Consider the following 12,604-nt stretch of genomic DNA (forward strand, 5'->3'; position numbering starts at 1 on the left):
CCTCTATCACCAGGGCTCTGTACTTCATCATACATGACTTGTATGTGGTCCCCTATGCATTCCTGCATTCTTTTCCAATCTCCTCTCACCACCTCATGCCAAATTCCTCTTCTTTCTGAAATGCCGTGAGGCGTACAACATGCTGGTACTGTAGCAGATGGTGCTTTGGAGAAAAGGGATCAGGTGCACAATTAAGATGGGCAGATCTGAAATTGCAGTTTAAGTTTTCCAGATATGGAGGATGTTTGCATCAGGTGCTGCTCTAACTTGGAAACTAACCTCAAGTACTGTGAACCCATGCTCCTGCTAGTAACTGGCCATAGTATCACTGAGAAGAAACTCTTCCTCTTATTTTACCTATAAATGTTGGTACATTATTGCCTAATATTGTGGAAAAAAAAAAAAGTGAGTCAATGTCTCACGAGAGAAAAGCACATTGGTTCAGAATTAGTAGAACAATTGAAAACTAGCAGATTTCTGTCTCAGATCTTCTACATCATTCCCAACACAATAGCTTTAGATTCTTTCTATATTTCCTAGAGTACCCTTATGCTTCTGTGCCTCATCCCATTCTTCCCGTAATTGCCATAATTCAAGCTCTCTCCTGTATGTCCCTTCACAACTTCAATACTCTTAGCTCTCCTGACTTTTGCCTAAAATTTTTGGCTTACTGGCAGACTTGGCTAAGAACAGCACTTGTTGCTATTTCTCCAGCCCTCCACATACTGATCATCCTGATGGCAACTCCCGTGATTTTGCCTGGTGTGGACATTCATTTAGTCCCTTCTGATCAGATGTTGATCTGCACAAAGTTCTGTCAAATTTGGCTTGTGGAATGACTGCTTAAACCTCATTTCCTTAGGAAATCAGCTAAAACACTTCACTTCCTTTTTTAAACTGGATTAAATAACTCCAAGATGGATGGTGTAGCAGCCAGACAAACATGACCTGGTCAGAAGTGGTGCCAGGGCTCACAGGTGCTCCTTTCAAAGGCTGGGGAAAATAGCACACAGTGTTGACTCATCTTTCAGCCCTCACGGAGGGCTTGTAATTGCTCAGTGAATTATACACCCCTGCTTGATATTCCCTCCCTCCCTCCTGTAACACCTTCTTCACTCACACGTTTGCATGCAACGCTTAGTTGTCAACCTTCACCTGAAGTGTCCTCAGTAACAACTACAAAAAGATAGCTCCTGCTTCCATAGCATAAAGGACTGACCCCTCTGGGGATGGGCAATGTATGAATGATAAAACAGAGAATCATTCTGAAGTCCCAAATAATGAATGTAATACCCTGTAATAATCAGGGTAAAATTGCAAATAATGACATATCCCCTGGCAAAAGGCCTATTAGAAACTAAAAAGGAGCTGAAATCATCCATGCTTAACAGTATTTTTTTTTGACAAAATACAAGAAGAGGATGTAACAGGAGTAAATTGCAAGTTACCTGACACAGCCCTTCTCTTATTAGCCCCTAATTTAACTTAACTAAGAAAAATACTTCTTCTTGCTCTGTAATATATTCTTTTAAAATACACAGAATATGTAGCAACACAGCTTTTCTTCCATTGCATTCAACAAAATAAATTACATTTGAAGTTAACTTCTTAGTACTTCTCAAAGACTAACATAATATCCAGTCAGAGTGCTGAAACCAAGGCTCTGAGCTTTTTAAGTCTAAAAGATGAAAACAATTCTCAGGGAAATGTTAATTATAACACAATGTTGAAAAGAGGAGAAAGAGAGTTTGTACATTCAAGGCTGAAAAAAGCAGCAGTTTTGATTCCTCATATCCTTTCAGCAAAAGATTTCTGAGTGGTTACAAATCTTAATTGACCATAGCAACACATGTCAGGAAAGGTAAGTAGTGCCATTCCTATGCCAAGAAGAAGAAAAGAAGTACAACAGGAAGGAGCAATAGGTCAAGCCTGAAGAGCATGAAAGCCTGGACTAAAAGCCAGGCATTGCTGGCTTTCAACCCATGCTTAAATCACTGCTCCAACAACAACAACAAAAAAAAAATGTCGGTCAACTTTGATTGATTTTGAGAGACCATTCTATAATCAATCATGACAGGGTTAATTCTCCTAAACTCTCACTAGCAGATGCTAATCTGCCCTGGAGTACATCCATGATTCCAGGGTAATTATGGATGGATATCTCAAAAAGCAGATTGTAAGTGAAGAATTGTGCATAGCCTTTTTTTTCTTTTTTTTTTCTTTTTTTTACTCCTTTTATCTGCCTCCACTTTTTTATTTTTATTAAATAAAAAAAGGACAAAAAAAAAAAAGCTTTAGCAATCACTTTAACTAAAAACTAAAACATTAATCATACCACATCAAGAAAAGATGATGAGTATACATATAGATTTAAATAACCCAGCAAAACTGTAATAACCTAGCATGCCACCTCTTATAGTATTAAGGCCCCAGCTGAATTCTAGATATCTTTTTATGCTCACTTCTTCTGACCTTCTGACCTTTTAAGAAGCAGAACAAAATGCTAACAACCCCTTCTAAACCTCACAACTAAAAAAACAATTATTCTTAAAACAAAAACAAAACCAGTAGCACAGTTATTTGCTCTCTCCAAACAGAGAGAGGCTCTCCAAGGATCCTCATGGTTTCATAAGCTCTTTCTTCAAATGATCTATTTCAATGTTTGTCACAACTTTTTCTTACCTTTCAAAAGGTGATGGTGCTGGGGATGTCTGTCTGCATGAGAAAGACGTGCAGTGAATGAATTCCTAGAGCTGAGTAAAGTACCTACCTGAACACATTTATCAGATTACTGTTTGTAGAATCATATGAACAACTGGTTGACTGGCATCAAACAGCACAATTTAATCAACGGAGAGGTGCAGACTTCCAGAGTTTCTTCAGAAGTTGAATATTTTCATTTCCATAGCACTAAGGTCAGTAAAGCATAAATCCAAAAATATGCCTCTAATTAAGTGATAAAGCTAATTGGATCTGAGTTTATTTCCTGATAATAGCCTGCACAGTTGAGATAAATGGCTAGTGGAAGCCAAGGGAAGGATTTTTCTTCTTTAAGCCCCCATTGAGGTACAAGCTCTGATTTAGCCTGATCACAACACTTTTATTTAAGGTGTATTGAAACAATAGAGAATACATCACTTTCATCAGTTAAGATGATGTAAAAAAAAAAAAAAAAAAAAAAAAAAGTGATCTGACACATGACCATCACTTGATTCCCAGGCTGTATTTTGGTAACCCAAGGACAGTATGAAAGAGGACCCATTGAAATATACAACAAGATGCTGTCCTTGCTGCAGTTTAATATGAACACACTGACTTCTTTTTGTCAAAAAAAATACTAAAAAAAAAAAATACTAAACTTTTTGGTATAAACTAGAGTCAAATAAATATTGTATATCTTTAACATGCACTGTTTCTTGTGAAAAATTGAACCGATTTCACTTAGGAAGAAACAAACAAAAAGTCAGTAAGAAAGCTGCTCCAATTAGTAATTTGCTTAAGGACATATTTCACTTCAAGTGCACAAACAGTCTCATTGACTTTGCTACTGAAGTATCTTGCTGCATTGCATCAAAGTGCTAAATACATTGCAGAATCAACTCCTAAATCTCCAGGTGTAACAGCGGGAAAGAAAACATGAGCATGAAACCACAGAATTGAAGCAGAAATGTCTGCCCAAGTCTGAAGTGTTGGCTCTGAGAAGTATAATTTTCCCAGAGGTCTCAGTAAGGGGTTAACTGAGATGGCAAGCAAAGATAATTCAGATGTCAACATTGTTAATTATTTAATTACTCATAAAAGCACAATTGGTGCAGACACAGCTATGAATGACATCTCATTCCTGAGACAAAGCTGAGGGGAGGGAAAGTGGCTTTGGAAAACATTTGGAAAATTTCCTCCTTGTCAAGGAAAAACAAACAAACAAACACATCAATAACATCTCTTTACATTATGTGTAATAAAGTCTGATTAGCAGTAGCTATACATTTCCTAGAGTAATTACTTTTCCCTACAGGTTTACCTTTCTGAATGAGTTTATCCAGAATGTGATATACTGTCCTGTCAGACCTCTCCTTTGGTCTGATTTTTAACCACACTACATCCAAGCTGATTAAGAAAAATATTCCACACTAGTGGAAACGATTTTTACAAGCATTTTTGTCTTGAACTGAAGCAGGAATTTTCACAGAACACTTTACTGGGGGGGGAGTTTATAATGGTGTATAGCAATGCGTAAATAAAACAAACATCTAATTTTCAGTAAAAGTAAAAGCAGAAAACTGACATTTTTTTTCTTCTGTGATCGTCATGACAGAGACAACTCAGTTTCTCTTGAACAAGCCAGACTGAAAGAAAGTACTTGGCTATCCATCCTATAGTGATTACCAAACATTTTTAGCACTACAAGTCATTTTATTATGGTTAACAGACCTACTTTTGTGCCACAAGGTAGGACATCCTATACAAGCACACTACAATTAACAGGGCATATTCACACTCGTTAAAAAAAAAAAAAAAAAAAAAAAAAGAGTTGATTTAAGATACAAGTACGCTGTTTCAAAATGATAATTCAAGTTTTTAAGATGAAGCGAAATAATCATCAATTTAAAAAGATTTTTTAAAATTTCAAATGAAATGACATCGAGTTAAAATAGGAAACATTGTTTAATAACGTTCAGGATGATGAGCATGCTAAAAACATTCCTATTTGTCTACAAAATATACACACTTCCATAAAACCTAAAACTTAATCAGAATTTTCATCAGAGAAATTTGATCAGTGTTTTATCTCTAAGAATTGTAAACTCATATCCCTTTTGGTTTGACAAAATGAGAATTCAGGTTTCACCTTTAGGAATGGCTAGAGAATGGGAAGAAGCATATTCTGTGTATCCCTCGGACACAGCAGATCCACCTGTAATAATCCTCTCTACAGTCCAGACCCATGCTCCTTCCTGAGAAGAGAAATATCCAAAGCAACTCCGAGTAAAGGTCACAAGATCAAAATACCCTTTCAGTATAGCTAGTATTGACAATCTGGTTAATAAGACACGACTACTTTTTTATTATTATTATCCCTTCATATGAAACAAGCAAGACAAAAATAATAAGGCTCTCTCTTTTCCACATATTCACGTGCATTACCAAGACATCACAGTCCCACAAAAAATATCAAGTTTTATATTTAAGGCCCTCCATAGGGGAATGGATCCGATTATTCCTCAAGAGACAGATTATTTCTAAATTAACAGGTAGTCTGATATAATTTAGGCATTAACAGGTCAAAAAACATGGCCAAAAGTACTGTGGTTGAAGGATTTCTTTAAGAAGAAATGAATTTCTAATGCAGGTAATAGGAAGTATTCACAGAAGCTTATCTCATTAACATGTTTTCTGACCCCTGGACTTGAAAATCTCTTGCATAGTCTGGATTCCTAATCTTGTTTAAAACCATATTTAAATGCAGAATAACTGATTAGCCAACATTCTTTCTGTTACACAGCCACACATTTCATGCTTTTATACTGGAATGTGCCATCCATTGTTTTTTATTTCTCTGACCTTACACTTAAAAAAAAAAAAAAAAAAAGCACAATGCAATAATATACTGTATTTTTACTGTAAATTCGAGGACTTGTTATTTTTTCAAAAATAACACAGTGCAAAAAGGCTCTTTTCTCCAAAGATATTTTCTGGAATATTTAGTGAAGCTTCATATTTCTTATTTACATATTTCTTATATATCTGAACTGATGTGCAAAAGTGTGAAAGCTGAACAACAAAGATCCTAATTCTATTGTGATGAAAATATGTCGATAAATGAGAGAATACACCTTCTGTGTTTTGGATGTACTGTCTAGAAACCTAATTTATTTAAATTCTGATGGTTGTTCATGTGCCCCGTATGTTCAAATTGCACAGCACTTAATGTTTTAAGTAACAAAGACATTAAGACAAGATCATAGAGTAATGGTACTTTGTATTGGCTTCTTTCAGCACTCAACTGAAAGAGATTCAACTTCTACTTTGTATATTCTATTCAATACAATTTAATAAATGAGATAATTTGTGCTAGGCAATATATATTTTCCTCCTCAAATCTTTGCAAGTCTAAACATTCCATAATTTGATTTGTATCTTGCCACATAGCTTGAATATTGTGAGCACACCCCCAAGTATTTCTGAAGTAAAACATATTTAGGAAGTGGAATGATTGTAAGACATATATGTCTCAAGTTTTTAAGCCACAAGTATATAATTCAAATTTTCATGGTGGGTGCAACGCAGGGAGAGAGGCATTAAAAGTAGTTTCAGATGAGAAACTATCAAAACTGGTTTCACTTCTATTGTTTTCCATTGCATTAAGGACTGTTTTCTGTAAGTACTAGGACTTTGGGATGCATACTGTTATGGTTTTTTGTTTGTCTGGTTGTTTGTTTTTTTTTTTTCCTACTGAATCAAGGGAAGCTAATTCTGTGGCACTGCAAAGCAGAAGATCCACATTAAAGTCTCTCCAGTTAATTTCTGTATGGTTTTGTAATTTTGCCATGCCAAACAATTACCTTGAAGAAAATTTTCTGATTTATTGATTCGAGAAATTTGCTAAAAATTAAACATCGAATAAAAATGGTTAATCCTCTTTATACAATTACTGCAAATTGTCATATCCATTAATATAACAAAGTGTGTGTATTTATACTCAGTTTTTTGTTGTTGGTGGTGGTGGTGTTTTTTTTTTTTTTTGTAAAAATATATGCTGTGCTGTGCTATAGATACTAATTCAGAGCAGGCTTTGAGAAATGTAACTGTTTATTTCATACTGAATTTCATCAGGGATAGTCTTTAAAGGGTATGTGCTGATTATTACTGTATGGTTTATGATTCAATTTGTGACCTACATGTCAGAATAAAAGCCATAGAGTAAGATGGCTCAATTAACCTCATCTGCAAATCATTTGCAACAAAGAATACTAGTAGTGTGATACCAATCCCTAAACCTCTGATTTTTCTAAATCAAAGTACATATACAGTAATTACTACTAACTGCCTTTAATGCTGATCGTACTTAAAACTTTATTAAGGATTTAACATTAAAGAGAGAAAGACCAAGACACCTTTGTAAAATTAGTTAAATTCATTTGAAAACAACAATTAAGGTTATTTAGATTGAAAACAAGAGTCAGAGAGACATGACAACATGGAACCTCCTATTATCCAACTTGGGGCTTAATTAAACTGTGTATCAAAAACATCCTTTTCTCTGATACACCAGGCTGATTTCTTATTTACTTATTTTACCAATATACCTGCTACTAATCTTGGGGGTGTGGGGTTTGGGAGGGACCAAGATTACTAAACAAAATACTCAAGTTTTTAATTAAGTTTACAACAGTTTGAATCTTTTTTGAAATCTAATTTAAGAAACACAACAAGAATTTTGCTGTACAATTAAGAGCTAATTAAGTGACGTTATTTACTATTGTTATTCTTATTTTTTTTCTCTAGCTTTCCTAGAAAAATAAATGTGATTTTCAATTTTGTGATATACAAACATGAAATTTTAATCTACTTGTGCCTCATAAGGCACTTTGTAATTATGTTTTCCTTGAATGTTAGTTATAGTTTTAATATTTTCTTTCCCTGCTACTGGCAGTTGTTCACGGCAGTGTTCTGACTTTCACATGCCTTCCTTCAAGACTTCCTGCCTCACTGCTGAGAACCGACTGAAAAGGAATATTATCCCTTTAAGCTAAATGCCTTGTGCGTGTTAACAAGCAAGTATTCTACAGACACATGATTTATAAATTCACAACTCAGACTGCTAACTTTTCCTTCCCCCAAATGCAGTAACAGACAGAACATGTGGCAGTAGTAAAGCTTTTGGGAAGGGAAGAAAATACAACAGGAAAAAAGCCCCACCCTTCTGCTCTCGTTATGTGGACTGGTAGCCTCTCCTTGCGTGATTAAAACAAAAAGAAAAAGCACGACAGATAATCCCTGAATACCCAGCCTTTAAATATGCAGGAGCCTTACGCACGCAGAAGCACGTTAGGTAAATGCATGCGTTATCTGAATTGGAGGTGTGGAAGCAGAAGACATTGGATCCCCCTCGGTCCCAACCTCAAGCAACTGCAAGTTACTATTTTACAAGCAGGAAAAAATAAATAAATAAAATTGAGATTTTATTTAGCTCCTGGGGAAAAAAAAAAAAAAAAAAAAAAAAAGGCAACCTTAAGATATAATTTGTGGTCACTTTGAAGTAGCAATGCGAGGAAGCTGTCCCTTTCCATATTCCTCTAATGACCAGTCAAGTTACAAAGGTCGAGAGGTGCATGAACATCTCATCTATTTGCAAGCATGATCATTATGACAGATTTCGAGACAGAAAAGAGAAAATAATCACTATTTAGTTCTTCTATATTAAACCAATGTTTTTTAAACTACCAGGCAGAACTCATTTACTGAGCTATTGAAAGCTGAGTTACCTGCACTGAGAGCAGAGAAATAAATTCTATACTTACAAATAAACCTCACCACTGTGCCTAGCATATTGTTAGGGGGTGATGTATTGTGCAAAAAGCATAGAGTGGGAAACAGTATTACCAAACTCATGTAAACACGCAGTTCCACACACTGCTCTAAACCAGTTTCAAATATACTGAAATTGGCAGTCTCCTGCACAATTTCAATAGCAATCTCACCACATACCCTCTTAGAGCACCTACTAATAGATATAACATATTCTTCCTGACTCCTGCCAGCAGAAGCACAAGTATGCTTGTGTGTGTGCAGGTGATGTGCTAAGCAATGATAACCTAAAGCCATCTTTCTTCTGATTAAACTCTTGGGAAGCAAGCAAAAAACATGACAGTGTGCTGGTTGAGCACTGATGCACAGAGCCCTGGGTACCAATCCCTTCTCACTGTCCCCGGACACCCATGTCAAATGCCTCTCCCATGTTCCTTTTGAAAAGCAGAGAGGTTTGCACAGTCTTTGGACCTGGGAGTTATGCCAGATATTTAACCTTCACTTTTAAAAAAGGAGGGGTTTTTGTTGTTATTTTTGTTTGTTTAATATGACATTGCAATGGGAAAAACAACAAGTTTAAATTCAAGAGGCTGAACAGCTAATAGACAAATCAGAACTTCAGGTTCATTTCATGGTCCTGGGCAGCCTGATCTAGCCACCCCTGCTTGAGCAGGGGGTTGGTCCTGGCGACCTCCAGAGGTCCCATCAAACCTCATCTGTGCTGCGAGCCTGCCATTCAGGCTCAAAACTTGTCAGCTCATCTAAAGGTATGACCTGGTTTGGGATTCCCAAATGTCTGCAGGTGATAACAGTAATACACACAGAACGTGTATTTTTACCATGAACGACTGCACATGCTTCGATATAGCACTTATAAGAAAATAGAGAAAATATTTCTTATCCAAGACCTTCTTTGTCCCCCTCTGCTCCTAATGTCCTTTTTCCATGTTTTCCATAACCTTTTGAGAAAAAAAAAAAAAGAACTCTGTGCCACCAAGAACTGTATATAGATTTACATAGTTATAGAAACACCAATGATGCACTTATGAAAGCAACAGATCTCTTGAATAAATATCAAAACATGAGATAATAATTCTTGCAAGTCAAACTGCCATCTATTGTTTCCCTTCAGGCTACTTTTCTTTGTATATGGCCACCAGAGACGGGTGGGAGAGAAAAAAACAACACAACAAAAATCTTTCTCAAAGGGGTGAAATCTAGGGCTAGAGCTGGAAGCTTACAAGGAAAATTGCTGCTTTCTTCACATTTCCTTAAACATGGCTGCATCTTGCATCGCATTAGCTTTGCTATACATCATTTCCATGAGATTGATAGGTGGTTGGTATTTTTTGATCGTGTTTTTGTTTTGTTGTTCTTGTTTGTTTCTAATACCAGATTTTGTTTTAGTATTAATCATCCCTAAATTTGCACACAAAACCATCCAGAATAGGCTGTAATGCATTTTATTGCACCTTTGATAGCACCAGGATAAAGTCAGAGGATGTGTCACTATATCCAACAGCAGAGGATGAAGTGGCATGCAAGGTTGATCGACAGTAGTTTACATGGCAGAAATAATACTGAAATCCATTTTTCTCTTTTTTAGCATCTCAATGAGCAAAAGATTCACGTCTTGTCTTAGATAACTACATATCACTAAAAAGAGATTATTTTAAACATAAGGAGAATTATTTTGTGCAGAAGCAATAGATAAGTTCTGCTATGAAGTGTAAAGCATAAATTTTGAGTCACTTCAATTAATGTGAACTAATAAAAAGAGAAGAAAACCTGCTCTATAATTCTCTGCAAGTTTATTCCACTTGTCAGTTTTCATCTACAACACAACTAAATCAAAACTGTCAGTAGTTATTATTAAGCTTCTCATTGTGCAGCTGCATAAGTAGTTAATAAAACAACCACTGTTTCTGTTTTCCTGGCTATAAAAAAAAAAAAAAAAAAAAAAAAAAAAAGCTACTTTAAGTTTTTGAGTTGCGTCTTGTGCTAGTACTTAATTCTCTTTAGAACAGGAGCAAACTATTGTTCCTGACCCTCATATGCCTTATAATAGCATTAATCATGCTAAATTCTTTTGGTGCTCATGTGGATATAATGTAATTATAACAAATTCCTGAAGATAATTCCTTATTCCCATTGGTCTTTGAGGCAAACCTAAAGCGCACTTAATTTCTATAAATGAAAACATGCTGTTAAACTTCTTTTGGTAAAATAAAGATTATAAAATCAATAATAAATATCAATAAGGAAAGGTAAAATTTATTAAACTAAAAGTGATATATAATAAAAGCAAATTAATTTCTAATGCATTTTTCCATGTTTTCTTCCCATTGCACAAAACAATAAAAACCTTCGGACTGCTGTCTCAAACTACTAATGCATTTTATTCCCCTATTAAAAAGACTTATTTTCAAAGCACATAATTTAGCAAAATATTCTCCATGTGCACGTGGGGCTACTCCCAAAACACAACTTGCAACCTAGAATCCAACAATATTTACAGCCTAATAAAATGCTGGCATATAGAGGATTTTTGGAACTCTCTACGAATGCTTTTAAAAATGCTGCTAGGAGGTGTTTTGTTTTGTTTTGTTTTTAAAGTTACAAGTTGAATATCAATTGAAGCTGTCTGCCAGAAATGCAATTACTGGTCTTCATATATAAAATCGTTGAATGTGATTCTGAATACACACAAGCCCCAAAACATCCGTTAGGTCAAGCCACACAACATTTGGAGGGCAAGATTCTTCATTGGCAGATTATAATTTCAGGAGTCCTCCTTTCCTCCCCCCTCCTTGCCTTTTGCATGTGTGCATGTGCACGTAACACAAAAACACAGATTTGCACTACGATCTAATTTAGAATGCATCCCTTCTTAAAACAGAGGCAAAACAATCCAACACTGAGCTTCCGTACTCTCTAATGAGATACAAGGAAAGCCTATCAAGTGCACAAATTTTACGTACAGAAAGAGAGAAAAAGTTTTGAAATGTAAGGTGTTGTTAAGGAATTTTAATATGGTCCATTTGAAAAGGAAACCCATAAAGTAGGGCTTCCCATTTGAAGAAGGTATTTAGTGAAATTTGAGATGAGAACAACGAGTCTCTGCAGCATTTCTCAATAATGATAAAATACTAAACACAAGAAATTTTATAACACTTCCTAACTATATATTCTAAAGCACATGCTCTAGAACAGCCTATTCTTTGGAATAAGCTTCACATATGAGAAAATGGTAAACCAATTGTGATAGTTATTCCACAAAAGAAAAAACTCATTGCTCTCATATTTCTTATAGTAAAAATAATAATAATAATAATAATAAAACAAAAAATGAAAGAAAGTACGAAAGAAAGGATTACAATGACCTGCAATACCAAGTGTTGAGAAAATTTGCATTTCTCGATTTAAAAATAATAATAATTATTATATATATATATATATTTCCTGTGCTGCTCTTTTGTATGGGTTTTTAATTTAGCCCTCTTCCCTGTAGAAATCGAACGAGTTCCCCTGGAGATCACTAGGAAAGCATGGAAGTTTAGGACTACACCAACAGTGACTTCAGATCAGTGAAACAGGTAAAAACAAAATCCATCTCTGAATATAAGTTTTACACAGAGGCAGTCCACAACATCTAATTAGTGGTCTAAAACAAATGATTTGGTTTTCCTGCTTGTTGAACAATGTCCATGAAAATTGAACTCCATTAAGTTTCTAAGCAGAAGCGATTTGTTGTGTGTCTGTTTTAAAAACCTGTCTCTGATTCCTCTGTTATGCTCCCTTTCATATTGTTCCATATTATTTCATCCCTCATATCACAGAATAGATGACTTTAGTAAGCAATTTTAAACTTAACTGGCTGATGCAATACAAGCACTAATGTTTTTGCGAAGACAAAAATGCATGTGGCTGATTTCTGTGTGTATGCATGATGTAGGATTAAAGCAAAAGAGTGAAATAAAAATAAATAAATAAATAAATAAATAAACACAAGCTTTAAGGCTCTAAACTTTCCAGGAGTCAAGGCTACGATTTCCTCTATTTACACGACAAACCA

This window comes from Anas acuta, chromosome 1 (genome assembly GCF_963932015.1).
Source record: "Anas acuta chromosome 1, bAnaAcu1.1, whole genome shotgun sequence".
NCBI lineage: Eukaryota > Metazoa > Chordata > Aves > Anseriformes > Anatidae > Anas > Anas acuta.